At 35.5% G+C, this 16,298-nt stretch overlaps 1 protein-coding gene across 1 annotated transcript in view; it reads left to right on the top strand.

The window, feature by feature from the left end:
- LOC5572022 (protein artichoke) overlaps positions 1-16,298 on the top strand; it is a 253,885-nt gene that overhangs the window by 24,731 nt on the left and 212,856 nt on the right. The window lies entirely within an intron of this gene.

Below are 16,298 nucleotides of genomic sequence, written 5' to 3'. Positions count from 1 at the left end.
TTCATCCTTCTTTATTTCGTTGGCGGTTCTTTCGAGTTCCTCCGATCTTGGAATTTTTGGCAAAATGTGTTTAGTCGAAAATGACCGAATATCTTCTTCTTATGATTGCTTACTGTTCTTTCTAGTATTGGATTCGGGGTACATACATTCAGAGTTATGAAATTCGTAGAAAAATAGCACAATCAAGCAAATTCAAAGGAAAAGTAGATCTATTGAGGTTCAATATTTCGGAATCCAGAGATGGACGTCACATGGCGTATAGTGTCCTTACTCTCGATCACCAAGGCACTCTTAGTTTCTTCTGGATTTTGTAGATTTCCCCAAACCATAAAGACTCCCCTAAATCGAGGCGATTTTTTACGGTGACAGTGACATGCACATGCGCTGCATGCACAGTTTGATGAGCGTGTCTAACCACAGCGACGTAATTTCGCAGCGACTTTCGTCGTGTCGGTCTAGACTTGCAATTTGCCTACTTTCAGAGGCACAAACGCACAGCACCTTTTTCACCTGACATGTCCCAGTGACCCATCGGAATAACTCCAGCCACAGGAACATTCCCGAGATCCTCTGGACACTTTTCGTAAATTAATATGTGTACGAGTATACTGACAAAAAATTCTTGAAATCCGTTATGTATTCGCTGAGCGGTGAGAGTTTTGGTTGTTTTTCTTTCACTCAGGCCTATACGGGTTAAAGCTAAAATGAGAATTGCACTGTTGTATGCCACTTCCCTTGCAAGATTAGTGTTTTTTTTTGGTACAATATTTAAATTGAATTCAAAACTGTTATTTGAAGGGAATAAGAAAACTATCATAAATCCAAACATTTGCAAATGCTGAGATGTTATTTTTACTGCAATGCACCCTACCTTAATCGTTAGGCGATTTTTTTTATTTATATTGACCTCGTTAATATTTGACATCAAATATACATAACAAAAATAATTCTTTTCATTTGGAGACATAGTTTTTCGATCTATAGGGAGCCGGATCCTATTCTTGAGTTCTGTTTGATCTTTCGACCTTGACGCTTGCTTTTGCCGGAGCGAGCGACGAGGGCAGGATCAAACATGTCGCGCGTCGATCTCGTAAGTGAAAAAGTGGCGTGATCGGGGAGTTCGGTTGGAGTAAGTTAAAAAGTGCCGCGATCGGTTCGTTCTTTTTGATCTTTCGACGACCTTGACGCTTGCTCCTGGGCAGTGCGTCAAGAAAGCCCGAGCTGTCGTCCGTGTTTTTTTTTCGGGTCGCGCGCCTATTTTTTTTTTTTTTCTGAGTGCTAGCCGAGCAAACGAGTGAAGCTGAAAGTGGATTGTGGCTGCTCAGTCAAGGATAACGGATCAATTGGTGAGCTCGTTTCATGCTACTATTTCTATTCTATAAAATATGAATGACTGCACATTTAATCGTTACAATGGTGGGATGTAAATATGATGTTTCAACAAACTATGTATGGTTCGTCACTGTGAGTGTCGACACAAACTCTGATTCATGATTTATTTATGTTTAACATTTTTTTTTCGGAACACCCCTTATATACCTTTATTTTTGTAATTAAAAAAACTTTGAATGGTTTGACACTACAAGTGTAGACTTGCGAAAGTTTCACTTTATTCAACAAACTTTGGATGGTTCGCCACTGTAAGTGTCGGCATAAGAATAAGAGTGTTCTATGATGTCCCAACCAATTGAGTCTTTTGTTTCTTTTCAAATGAGTAAAATATAATAACACATGCTTTCGTACTGACAGCTGTAGGAATGTTACATTTAGGTATTTGTTCAACAAACTTTGAATGGTTCGTCACCTCAAGTGTCGGCATAATTTTCCTCTACATAGAAATTATATGAACATTTATATTTACGTATAAGCATGTATATATCTCACAAATCATTGTTTATCATGGTCTAATCGCTTATCAAAGTGAATTCTTTGACCCAACGATCCTCCCCATTAACAAACATCCCTCCCAGTAACCTTTGTGGAGATGCAGAGGCAAACACGGTCTCCAAATAGCAAAGGTTACACACTAACATTCCTTCCCCCAATCCCACCTGACTGCAAGGACGTGGCCGGCGCCGTTATTGACCTTGTATAAATAGAGGCACTGAATTATGCACACTGAAGAAGATTATGGCCAATCCCAGCTGAACTTCTAGTTGATTCTTTGTGCATTTTCACTGACTTCGGTCAATCACGGAATAGCAACCATTGATATGTGTAGTCAGTCTAAGCTAAGCTAAGCTAAGCTATAGGGAGCCGGATCCTATTCTTGGCACTTTTGATTCACTTCGGCAGTGGAGTTTTCAAAAGCTACTTAGTTATTTGACCATCGTAATATTCGTTGCGGTAAAGTGAAGCTATTCAGCTGAGGTTGGTAGAATTGAATACCGCCGGTTCAAAATTATTTTTGGTTAGCAAATTTGACGACGTTTCAAAGCTAGAGTACTTACATACTTGTCAAACTATGAACGAATGCAGAAGTGGTCGATTTACATAGGCTCTCAACTAATAACTGTGGATATGCTAATTTGTGCTGAGCATCATTGAAAGAGAATAAAATTGTACACAAATGTACTGAAAAAGGTCGTCGAAAATGGAAAATTTGGCTTTCCGGGTAATGGTGCATTCCGGTAAATGGTACATTCCGGTAAATGGGTTTTCCGGGTAATGGTACATTCCGGTAAGTGGTATTCCGGTAAATTGCATTCCGGGTAATGGTATTCCGGGTAATGGTATAGAATCGACATTTGTTGTTTTAACATTGGATATTCTGTATAACTCATTAGTGCTATAACAGGAAGGGAGCTTCAGAATCATTTTCAAAAATTTACTTTGAATCCTCTGCTTTCTTTCTGGTATTACAACAACTAGTACATATTGGCCTGGCCTGAACATTTGTTTGAACTTGTTCTTAAGACGAGCTTTCGGTTTCCCGTTAATGAGTTGTATTTGATACACGGTGTCTTTTTTATGTAACTTTATAACAAAAAAATCGGCATGCCTCAAATTTGGACCAATGAAAGACAAGAGCTTCCTCTTTCATTTGCTGCTTAAATGAAAATAATCCATTTTTTTTTTTAATTTTTGTTGTTTGAGATGCAAATGTTGAGCAAACGTCCTCCAAATGCGGTAACACAAAATAATCAAAGGACACCTAGCAACGATTACATAAATCACCGCCGCCCTGGCAAGAAAAATCTATCTTTGACATCGCATTTCTTGTGAAAAATCATCTTAAATCATCATCATCATTTTAAATGCACCGTAAATTAATAAATTTTGGTTAGGTGAACTGTTGAAACGGATTTAGATGAAAATGTTGCAAAAATATAGTGTCAATATCTTGTAGATTATATTCCAGACAGCTCTAGACCTAAAAAATTACAGGCCAAGATCGAAATTTACAGTCATTATTATGCTTCCAAAGAGAAGAAGCAAATTTGGAAGCTGAAAGTGTTAGATGCAAATTTGTGAATTCGATTTTTCTTTTATTAGTGAAGTTGTCCGATATATTGCTGTTTGCGTTTGACGTGCAAGTGCAGTCTAAATGGACTTCAAATGCGGCAACACAAAGTAACCAAAGGATACTTAGCAACCATGTACAATATCATTGCCAACCCAGGATAGAAATTCAAAATTTGACTTCGCCTTCCTTGTTGAAAATATTACCGCGTTCGGTGTTCCCGCATTTGATATTTGCATTTCAAATGCACACAGCAATAAGAGGATTCAACTTTTGTATAAAAAAAAAACAAGAATTGACAGAACATGGCTTTTGTTTGCAATGATAAAACAAACAGAATTGCTGACAAATATTCTCAGATTAGCAGCCAGATAATGATATTATTAATAATGCTGACGAATATACACTTCCTTTTTAAATTGATGGTATGAAAAATGCAAATGAATTCATACAAACATCGATAGGTTTCATTCAAAACAAATCTACCTGTGAAAGATTGATCGTGTTACGATCACATTTTGCTTAGAGATCTCAATAAGTGTTTTAATGTTCAGTTTTAGCATAGTACTATTAGAGTTGTACGGAATCCTATAGTAATTCATAAAACAAATAAATTCAATCAGCTTTGAAAATGTTACTCAGTAACTTTACGATTTTTCTAGCTTAATAACGAAATCATACGAAGCTGTAACAAAAATATCAGGTGAATCATAAAAGTCTCCGATTACACCAGAAAGGAGCCAAAAACGGTGAATTTTAGTGCATACAGACTTGTTTGCTATTTATATCCAGCAGATCTCAAGTTCTATGTTTCGCATAGCTATGTTGTGTTCAAAACATATAAAAGCACCAACTCAAACGACTTTCAATGCTTATCTTCCACCAAAAGACGTTCGAGTTGTCGCTATAATTGAATTAGAAGAGTCACAGGGATTCAAAATCATTTAGTTTGAGCCGTCGCATGCCTAGTTTTGGTGCTAAAACTTAGTGGTTCCATATTACGGGTTTTCCGGTGATCATTTCGATGCTCCAAACGGACCAGAATAACCATCAATTCATTCTTTTCGCAAAATACCTTCAAACATAATAAATCGTTATGAGTTGGACACAATTCATTTGGTTTTTTTGGCATAAATCGGAGTAATTTCATCGAATTGTCCAGATTGGCCACCTTCCGGGACTCCAGGAACCGGTTCCGCATGGACCATACTGGACCGAATTTTTCAAGGGATGTGCACCGGTAATTGGTTCCTTATTACAGAGAAATGTTATGCCAAAATATCCATCAACCGAATAATACCGATGTGAATTACATATACAAAATTGCGATGGAAACTTACTCTTCGGATGTTCCGGGTTTCCGGAACCGGGTATGAATAACTAAATGATTTGAGAATCTCTATTATCTAACAGTCCACGTAAATACCTATTCAACAATATGACGACGGTTCAGACTACTTGTTTAGTTACGAAACTACAGGTTGTCAAAGTAAGGGTCTCTTAAGGAACTTATTTCAAATGTAGCAGGTTCCCGGTGGCCACAGTGACGCAATTCCGGATCTCCGGAAGGGTTTCCGAAAATCGACATGTGTACCTTTCATTTAAGCCCAACAGAACTAAATTCGGTCATCACATTGATTTTTTCAAGCTATTTGAATTTTCGGATCGAAAACGACCCTAAGTCACAATTTGAAACCTTTTTTTAATGGAGGCTCCCCAAGGGGCCATTCAAAACTTTTGTTTCCGCATAAATGAATGTTCCCACAAAAAATACCTAATTGTCAGAAAACGTCAAATATGTTAAGGTTACAATGATTTCAATTAAGAAATGGGTCGAAAACGACCCAAGGTCCTTACTAAGGTTAAGTTATCTCCCAAACTCCGTAAAAAAATTAAAAAAAAAAATTGTTCTAGACCCCCGGACCGATTATTTTCGTTTTGGTTGCAAATGAAAGGGGACAATCATGGCTTTCTTGTGTCAAAATTTCAGACATGCCGAGTTTTTTGTTTTGAAATTGCTATACGAAACACACCGTGGATAGATTGGGCTGGAATTAGAGTGTCCATTTCCCGGCCATTATGCTCGTCCCGGGATTCGGGACAAAAATCTACGCTTGTCCAGGGAAATCCCGGGATCCCGAGATCCCGGGATTTATCAAATTTTCAATAGAACTAGCATTTAATTAAGTACAAATTTAACAATATAAATTTTTTCAATGAAATAAACAGATAATGTAACTTTTCAAAATAATATGTTAATTATAGCATATCGCATTTCAGATAAGACTTTCTTATTCTGATGAAATAACCTAACAAAAATCAAAACTTAACTCGATTAATTACAGGTTCGCTATGGTTTTTTTTTTTAATTCTCTATAACACTTATGAATGAAAGTATGATGAAAAGGAGATTGGGCAAATCTGGGCCTGGAATGTACACAGTAAAAGATCTAAAAAGAACAGACAAGAAAAAGTTGGTATGGGGCCAAAAATATCCGTCGTGAGAAAAAAAAGTCATTTCGCAAGGTTAGTGATGGATTTTAGATGTATTTGTTAATTTTTAACTACTCTTTTAATTAATTCACAATGGAAAAATATATTTTAATCTGCACCTCTATAATGATGAAAACCTCTATGTTATATAGAAGTGAACTAAGACTTTGATTCAGAGATGAAAACATTACATGGTGATGATAGATGGTAATACATTGAAAAATCTTAAAATCTTAAGTTAACTTTCCTACCATACCCTGCCACCCAAATTAAACCAACTACAATTGCTTAACTGTTTTGTAGCTATTTCATAGGATATTTTTTGTGGAAAATAAGCCTATAATATAACTAAACTTCAAAAAAAAAATCAGCTTCATTCGATGATAAATAGTTGAGAAATAGTGGTAGAAGAAAAGTGAGTTGTGTTTAATAATAGAACTAACTGTAAGAGATTTTTCTAAAGTACATATTAGTCCAGAAGAGATTTTACAAACAGTTCATTAAAATCTTCAGCTCAACCTCTTTGCAACCACCAGCAGGTGACCAACCGGTCAAGTTTTCAGCACGAACAATTTTCTGGTTCTCTTGTTCGTTTGATGTGTTGAAGTATGACTTCGATGCATCTTCACCTTAAATGACAATCTATTCAGCTTCATTTCGCTGAAATAATTCCACTCGCGCTGTACTGCCGTTATACGCATAATTGTCCCATGTTTCTTTTCATGCATTTTGACTTTTTTTCATCAAACAGTTTATTTTTACTTATAGTTTTAGAAAACGCTTACCAAAAATAAACTTTGTTCGGGAACTCAATGAAAAGCAAGCCAGGTCAGTTTGTCCCATTGTTGAATTTCCATGCATTACTGTCCCACTCAGTGCTGGGAATGGTAATAGTAGTAGGCCTGAATTTCGCGAAAATCACGTGGCCAGTACAGTAGATCAAAAACGTGAATCTCATCAAGTAGCCTATGTTGGGTGCATGAATTTTCTAAATCGTTAGTGTCATTGAAGGCTCCAAATGCGGGAAATGCAGCGGGAAATAGAACATTTTTCTACAGTAATTTTGGGTTGCCCTTAGCAACGGGTGTTTTGCAATTTTCAAGGCTCTTTGCCTACAGCAGCGATAGACGTGAGTTTCACTGGCTTCGCTGACTGCGATTGGCTTTGTTTGGCTACTGTAGAATGAATTTCAGATTTGTTTCCAACCCTGGTCCCACTATTGCATTTCTACGCATAACAATTCGCTGCGCTGATCTCGAACAAAATATTCAGTAGGCGGTTTTTAATTAGCTGGTGATTGAGAAAATCGTTTTGAACATCTTCTTACGTTGGCTTTACATCCCATGTGGAACACAACCTGTTTTATGTATTTGTATTATCGAGATGCATTCATCATTCAGCCATTGCACATTGGACCGAATCGACAATTTAGCCGGAAAAAAGTCTTTTCTCTGTTCTCGTCGATTTTAGACGTTTGATGTCTTCAAAGAAGTTATTCGTAATTGAGTTTTGCATCTTTAAAGAAAAAAGTTGAATAGGGTGGCCCTTATTTAAGTTATAATTTTGACTCAAACTTTTTTGTTTGATGAAATTTGTGGCTGCGGTCTTCTGCAAACTTTTAGAAAATGTTATTTTGAATAACTTTGTCGAAGACACTTTTGATCTAACTCTTCATTTGAACTAAGTAAATTGATTTTGAAAGTTTTATCTTAGGGTGGACCCAAAAAATCAGTTATTTTGATCTAACTTTTTTATTTTCAGTTTTACGTGAATGTGCTCTTCAGAAGAGTTGCAGAGGAAGTTAAGATACATATTTTTGCTGAACATTGCAAGTTTGTAATTCTTGTAGTTTTGAAGTTATAAGCAAATTTAAGTGAAAAACTATGAAATCTTCAGATGCCCATAACTCATGGAGTTGGTTCGATAAAATTTTTCTTTTAGTGGCAATCGAAAGGCCATACGATAGGCAACTTTTGCTGCAAAAACTGTGAGAACGTAATTTTTGTAAATTGAGAAAATTCACTTCAAAAATACACTTAAAAAACTCTAAATTTGCTTGTAACTCACAAGATTTCAAAGTTAACGGCGTGCTGTCTTCAGCAAAATTGTAGGTTTTAGCCAGATCTACAACTTTTTCATATCAAACCTTATGGAGAAATGTGAAATAAAAAAAAATAGAACTTTATAATACATTTTACTATTATTTCATACAAAATTATTCAAGTAGTAGCAATATAATTGTACTTTCATTCTATAAATAATTTTCCAATACTGCACACTTTTTAATAACCTTGGCTTCTTCAATAATGTTAGATTATTCCACCATTTTCACAGTTCTGTACCCCAGGACACTACTGTACGTATTCAATCACAATAGTAGCAGTCACAATGACGAAACATTTAAAGTTTCTTAAGTTGCACTGGCACCATTTTACATTTTGAATTATATGTGAATTATACCACTGAGTACTGACAAAATAATAATAAAATCATAATACTATACAAAGTTTACAACAGCAAGTATATGAAAGCGACTACTGATATACTAACTTAATGATTTATAGTAATAAATATTAGGTGACCCACATCATTTCTTCATATTTTGTTTCACATTTCTCTAAAAAGTGGTGTATGTAAAAGTTGTAGATCTTGTTAAATTCTACAACTTTGCTGAAGACAGCACGCCGTTAACTTTTAAATCTTTTGAGTTACAAGCAAATTTAGAGTTTTTTAAGTGTATTTTAGAAGTGAATTTTCTCAATTTACAAAAATTACGTGCTCACAGTTTTTGCAGCAAAAGTTGCCTATCGTATGGCCTTTCGATTGCCACTAAAAGAAAAAAATTATCGAACCAACTCCATGAGTTATGGGCATCTAAAGATTTCAAAGTTTTTCATTTAAATTAGCTTATAACTTCAAAATCATAAGAATTACAAACTTGCAATGTTCAGCAAAAATGTGTATATTTACTTGCTCTGCAACTCTTCCGAAGACCACATTCACGTGAAACTGAAAATAAAAAAGTTAGATCAAAATAACTGATTTTTTGGGTCCACCCTAAGTTAAAACTTTCAAAATCAATTTACTTAGCTCAAATGAAGAGTTAGATCAAAAGTGTCTTCGACAAAGTTGTTCAAAATAACATTTTCTAAAAGTTTGCAGAAGACCGCAGCCACAAATTTCATCAAACAAAAAAGTTTTAGTCAAAATTTTAACTTAAAAAGGGCCACTCTATTCAACTTTTTTCTTAAAAGATGCAAAACTCAATTATGAATAACTTCTCTGAAGACATCAAACGTCTAAAATCGACGAGAACAGAGAAAAGACTTTTTTCCGGCTAAATTGTCGATTCGGTCCAATGTGCATTGCGAGCCTGGCGTCAAATTTGATTGAAATTTTCAATATCAAAATATTATTTCCCATCTGTTTTTCAATGCATTTCAGTTGAATTTTCAGGGTCGATCACAAAATTCTTCTTATTTTTGAAACCACGGCCATCGATTATAAATTTACCGTAATTTTGGATTCGTCACGGGGTGTACTGAAGTAATCCCATTTGAAATATCAGTAATTACTTTAATTTCGAGTTCATGGCTTGCGACAAATCAACTTCATGATTTAGCAAACCAAGTCCAAATAAAAATATTTCGACCGTTTTTGGTTGACTTGGCCACACGCTGGGTTGTTCCGAATATCGGTTCACTGGTGGAACTGGCCATTATATTGGCGAATCTTAAACCTGGCTTGCGACATATCAATTTTCATGCATTTGCAAATCAAGTCCAAAGAATTGAATTGAATTGAATTGAATTACTTTTTATTGAAGGGATTTTCTGCCGTAGGCAGGTTCATCCCCAGTCAAGTCCAAAGGTGGTTCAAATGTATTTGAATGACCTGACCACATGTCGGATTGTTCCAAATTCCCGGTTCCCTGGGGGAAATGGCCACTAAACTGTCAGTTCTGAAACCTAGCTGGCAATATTAAACTTCATAAATTCCCAAATCAAGGCTAAAGAAGTGTAACTCAAAGGTTCTTGGATGACTTGATAACATGCCAGATTATTTTGGATACCCTGTTTCCCAGAGGAAGGTGCCATTATAAGGCGGTTCTGAGACTTGCGACATATCAAACATGCTGAATTTTCAAATCAAGTCAAAAGAAGAATAGTTCAAGAGGTTTCAGATGACCTGGCCACATACTGGGTTATTACGGATAACTGGTTCTTCGGTGCAAGTGGCATATATGTTTTACTTCAATCGACCTTCGTATCAACCCAAATACTCCGATTATTGTTCTAAAAAGTCCGTACGTGATAAGAATTCAATCAAATTTGTTTTTTTCTCGGTAAAAGGTATGGTGTTCATTTTACCATCCCTGTTCATTTTTCCACCTTTTCCCCTACTTAGGAATACAATATTTTCAATTGACATGAAAAATTTTCAAATATTCAAAGTTTGTTGAACAAATAGCTAATAGCAACATTTCTACAGCTGTTAGGATATTTTACTCAAATTTAGAAAAAAAAATCGATTGGTTGGACCATCACATAATATTCTTATGCCGACACTTGCAGTGGCGAACCATTCAAAGTCTTTTGAATAAAATTAACGTTTTGCAAGTCTACACTTCTAGCACAGACAAACAGATCGAACCATTCAAAGCTTTTTTTATTTATAAAAATAAAGGTAAGGGATTTTATATAAAAATATAAAACACAAAAGTTATGAATAAGAGTTCATGCCGACACTTACAGTGACGAACCATTCATAGTTTGTTGAAAAATCATATTTATGTAACGATTAAGGTGAAGATGAATCGAAGCCAAAGTTCAAATTTTCAAAAGCACGGATCTGGAGAACCAAACATCCGTTTGAGCTGAAAACTTAATCGATTGGTCACTAGCTGGTGGTGACCAATCGATAAGGTTTTCAGCTCAAACGGGTCTTTGGTTATCCAGATCCGTGCTCTTGAAAATTTGAACTTTGGCTTCGATTCATTTTCACCTTAAATGTGCGGTCATACATATTTTACAGATTTGAAAAAAAAAGCATGGAACGAGCTCACCAATTGATCCTTCATCCTTGATTGAGCAGCCACAATCCACTTTCAGGTTCACTCGTTTGCTCGGTCATATAAAAGCACTCTGAAAAAAAAAGGGCGCGTGACCCGAGGAAAAACTAACTAAAATTACTCGGGCTTTCTCCATGCACTCTAAAGAAAGCGCAACCCGAAAAAAAAAAACTGACGACTTCTCGGGCGTTCTCGACGCACTGCCCGACAGAAAAGAACGAGTAACCCGAGAGGGAAAAAAACTCTTCCTCCGAAGATTTTCTAGGATTAACTGCAAAATTGTTGATCAGGATTCATCTAAGAACACCTTCAGGAATTTTCTTCCTGATTCAAATTCCGTACTCACTACTTTATATGGAAATCGTTTCACTTAAAAAGCTAAGTATGCTGTTTAGCTCAAGAAAAGTAAAAATTTCTGCGGAATGAAATGGTCTAGACATTTTCTACAGTGAGTCCCATTTGAATTGACATTCCTTTTAAACTGCTTACTGCGATCAAAGAAAAATGCTTTTCTTGAGCATTTTTTGCTAGAAATTTCCCACGCATCGAGATAGGCGATTACTTTTCTGTTGAAGTGCATACTTCCCAAAACCTTTCAAAATTTATCGTTCACAATTAATCACTTAGTAGGCGTATTGTATAAGCAATTTTCAAAGATATGCATTAAGGCGAAGTAGGCCGTCATTTGTACCTATCACTGATTCACGTCCGAATATAAGTAACATGAAAAGACCACACATTTCTATTTATTCAAGGTTTTCCAAGTTGCGAAATCAAATTCTTTACCCACGGTTTAAAAGTTGAGTATAAGCTGAATCATTTGCTAGAGTACACTTCATCAAGGGTGTCCGTAATAAGAATAGAAACGGAGCTCCAGTGATTTCTCCTAAGATTCCTTCAGGATTTATTCCAGAAAATCTTTGAGAAATTCCTTAAAGAAATCTTCAACAAAATTTTTCAAGAATATCTCCAGAACATAGTCAAGATAACGTTTCGACGGCGATTTATTCGTTTTTGCCCTAACGTCCCTGACAGCCCTATCTAGAGTCCTGCCAAGTACACTCTACTTACGAATTTGTGTGGGTGTCAGTGTTGGGCCCGTCGGTGAAAACTGGCAGCTGCTGGAGTCCTTGGTAGCTGGTTGCTACCTCGCGATCCACTCGAGGTCGGTTGACCCAAGGGGGGGGGGTTCTTGGTTATCGCCTTGGACGATCCTTCGGGGTTCCGCAATGGTCGGTTTCCCAGAGAGGGGGGGTGGGGTTCTTGATGTCGGGGTGTACCTTCGCGTACTTCGTAATCGTTATGGGGTCGGTTTGAGGTTAGCCTGCCCGCTAAACAGTCACTTCGCGGTGTCCTTTTGTTGTACACCGTCTCGACTGATGGTTGCCGATGAAATAGACCACACTAATCGCGGCGGTTCTTAAACTTAATTTGCGATGTATCAAATGTCATTATTTAGCAAACGAAGCCCAAAGAAATGTCAAACCGTGTGATGATTTGTGTCGTGAATTTTGAGTTAAATATTAATTCCGCAGAATAACCTTGAATTCGCAGATGAGTTTCTATCAAGCCTGCAGCTGGATGAGTCGATATAGGAATTTATTACATCTTATAAACTCTCTAATTTACTCATCCACTCTTACTTTCACTAACTCATACGTTTTCTCATTATCACACATACAGAAAACTTAGCTTTCTATTCCATACCATAAAATCGTATTTCTTCACTTCCCCACACGTGGCTCCGTTTGGCACATGTCACTTGAGCCTTTATTAGGTGCCTTAACATAGTCTTGAGGTTATACGTCCTCTACATTCGGTACAATCTATACGTAAGAACGGTCATCTACAGCAGTATGCTTAGCACATAATTGGTCACTACTTTCAGTGGGACTGTTATGCGTAGAAATTCACCAAAAACCTCGTATTTCTAGGCATAACAGTCCCACTTTGAATTTCGTAGCTAAATTTACTTTATTCCCATAATACAAACTCTTGACTCTAATGAACATGCTATTCTTTATACTATTGTAAAGATTTTAATTTAATTTACCACACACCTGGTCAATACGAGACCTAAATATGTTAAAATCTTTAAACGCGTTTTTCTCGATTGCATATTTTGGAACATGGGACAATTATGCGTATAACGGCAGTAGTGGTCCTGGCCAGTGCTGGGAATGGTAATAGTAGTAGGCTTGAGTTTTTGCGAAAATCACGTGGCTCTGTATTAGTACAGTAGTTCAAAATTGTGAATCTCATCAAGTAGCCTATGTTGAGTACATGGATGTTCTAAATCAGCGGTTCCACAGAAAATGACGACTTTTTTCCCAAATTTCATTTTTATATTTTTTGATTTGGATGAAATTTTGCACATGCTTTCTTTATGCCCAAAATGCCTTTTTGCATCATCAGTACGCCAGTTTGACTCTAGCCTTACTTTTGAGAAGGGCCTAAGAAAAAATTCGTTAACAATTTTCAAAAAATTATAACTTAGAAATGGTTTGTTCGATCAGCTTGGTGTCTTCCGCAAAGTTTTAGGTTATTGTTGGGACTATCTGGGAAAAAAATATACACTGTAAAATAAATGTTGTAATTTTTTATATTTGGAAAATAAAGCTTAAAAATCAATTTTCTCAAAAATCGTATTTTTGATTTTTTTGTATGTTAAAGTAGACAAAAAATGAAGTCTTTTGCACAGTGGGTCAAGATGGAGAAACCATGGACAAAAAAGTTATGATTTTTTTTAAAAAAGGTAAATTTTTGAAAATGATCATAATAAACTTTTTTAATGTTTTTCAACTCGATTTTATGAAAGTACGCAAAATTTACAACAAAAATGGTATATGAGACAATCAGGCTAACTATTACCGTTTTAAAGATACAGCGATTTTAATACAAAATTATGATATAATTTTCAATTTTCGGTCATTTTCGAATGTTTTTCGAGGCTCATAAGCCTAGAAATTTGTTCATTGTCTGAAAGAGCAGATAATTTTTGACTAAAATGTAATTGTTCATGGTATGAGGCGAAATATAAAATGTGCCCTGTAAAAAAGATTTATTTATATTTTTAACGAAACACAACTTCAACATTCAACATTGTGATATTTTGATATGTAATTATCAAGAAAATATGGAACAAAATGGTAAAAGTTAAACAATGACAAAATAACGAATATAAAGCAATCAATACGTGAAATGCATTTATATCGATTTAAGATAATGAAATATTTCCATTCGAAAACAAAAGCTTTATGAGTAGAGGAGTAACGTGCCCAGTTGTCTCACACAAATATACCTGATGTTTTCTTAAAGTACAGCACGTTGGTATATTTTTGTGGTCGGACAGAAACGTACCTGATAGTTGATTCAAGTACCCATGTTGGTATAAAAAAGTGCTGATGCAGCAAAGACACAAGCGAGTGATAATCAAGTGAAAAGTAAAAGATAGCTTAGATCAATGAAGTATAAAATGAACACCATCAAAAAAGGTTGTGTAAATGTGTTTTCAAAAAAGTGTTCAAAAAGTTACAGAAATCTCACGGCAAGTAATATTGCCAAATTAGTTGAACTAGGATTTGCAGATGAAAATCAGCTTAATAAACAATTTAAAATTTGCGATTCGTGTCGTTTACAATTGGCCAAAAGAACAGCATTATCAAGCAGTGATGAATTATCAAGTAGTGAAGAGGAAGATGTTTGCATGGAAGAGGAAACAATAGAAGCATCAGCAACTTCAATACCAGTCAACGGATTCCAATATGAATATTCCTAGTCAGGAGTCATTGGAAGCAACGTCAGCAACTTCAATAGAATCATCGAACTCCAACTTGAATGTTTCTAGTAAGGAGACATTAGAAGCAACGTCAGCAACATTGATTGAGACAACGGATTCCAACGTCCAATTCCAATTGTAAACATTATGATTGTATGCTCCATCATTGTATAAGAACATTAAATAAAATGCTTTCAGTAAAAAAATATGCTTTATTTTATCAACTCGAAAAACATCCGAAAACAACCAAAAGTTGTGAATTTTCAGTAAATTTAATTTTAAAATCGCTGTATCTCGGAAACGGTAGCAATTAGTAAAATTTTCTCATATACCTTTTTTGTTGCAAATTTTGCGTACTTTCATAAAATCGGGTCGAAAAGCATTCAAAAAGTTTATTTAGCCCATATTGAAAAATCAACCTTTTTTTAAAAAATCATAACTTTTTTGTCCATGATTTCTCCATCTTGACCCACTGTGCAAAAGACTTCATTTTTCGCCTTCTTTAACATATAAAAAAATAAAAAAAAAATCAAAAATACGATTTTTGAGAAAATTTTTTTTTAAGCTTTATTTTTGAAATATAAAAAATTACAACATTTTTTTACAGTGTTTATTTTTTTTCAGATAGTCCCAACAATAACCTAAAACTTTACAGAAGACACCAAATTGATGGGACAAACCGTTTCTAAGTTATAATTTTTTAAAAATTATTAAGGATTTTTTTCTTATGCCCTTCTCAAAAGTAAGGTTAGTGTCAAAATGGCGAACCGATGATGCAAAAAGACATTTTTGGGCATAAAGAAAGCATGTGCAAAATTTCATCAAAATCAAAAAATAGAAAAAATGAAATTTGGGAAAAAAAGTCGTAATTTTCTGTGGAACCGCTCACTAGTGGTCCTGGCAAACTTTGTCTTGCCCTCAAGTAGGCTGTTGAAAATGCCATAAATCGTCCCGTACAAAATGACAGTTTTATTCACCCACGTTTTTTTTTTCGGAACACTACGGGAAAATAACTATGGGGCAATTTTCAATATCCGATAGCCCTTTCTCAAGCCATTTCGTGACATACAAACACCATTCCATTTTTATTTATATAGAAGATAGATAGACAGAAAGATGGGTCCTAAGTTGGTACTTATCAGAAGGCCGGCTCCAAAGGCACGTTCCCCACCAGTTGGGAGATTTGTGCCATGAAGTTGGTACTTAACTTCAAACTGAACAATTTATAGAAAACCCTCTCATTGTGCCTACTCAACATGTCTACTTGAAGGTTTCAAAAAAAGAGCTTTTGGTTTATGTGGGAATATTGGGGATAATCCACTAAGCGATCGTTTGCCCCATTAAAGACTGGACTCGAAAAAAATGAGACACACGAAATAGATTACCAAAAACTCATTTTATATCAGATACTTCCCAAATTTTCAGGGATTAAAAAACTATATATTAGCTATGTTTTCGCATAATTCATTTATTGAATTTTCTCCCGCAAGCTG

This window comes from Aedes aegypti, chromosome 1 (assembly GCF_002204515.2).
Source record: "Aedes aegypti strain LVP_AGWG chromosome 1, AaegL5.0 Primary Assembly, whole genome shotgun sequence".
Lineage (NCBI taxonomy): Eukaryota > Metazoa > Arthropoda > Insecta > Diptera > Culicidae > Aedes > Aedes aegypti.
The sequence above is the reverse complement of the archived record's forward strand: the minus strand, read 5'-3'. Positions and strand labels throughout refer to the sequence as shown.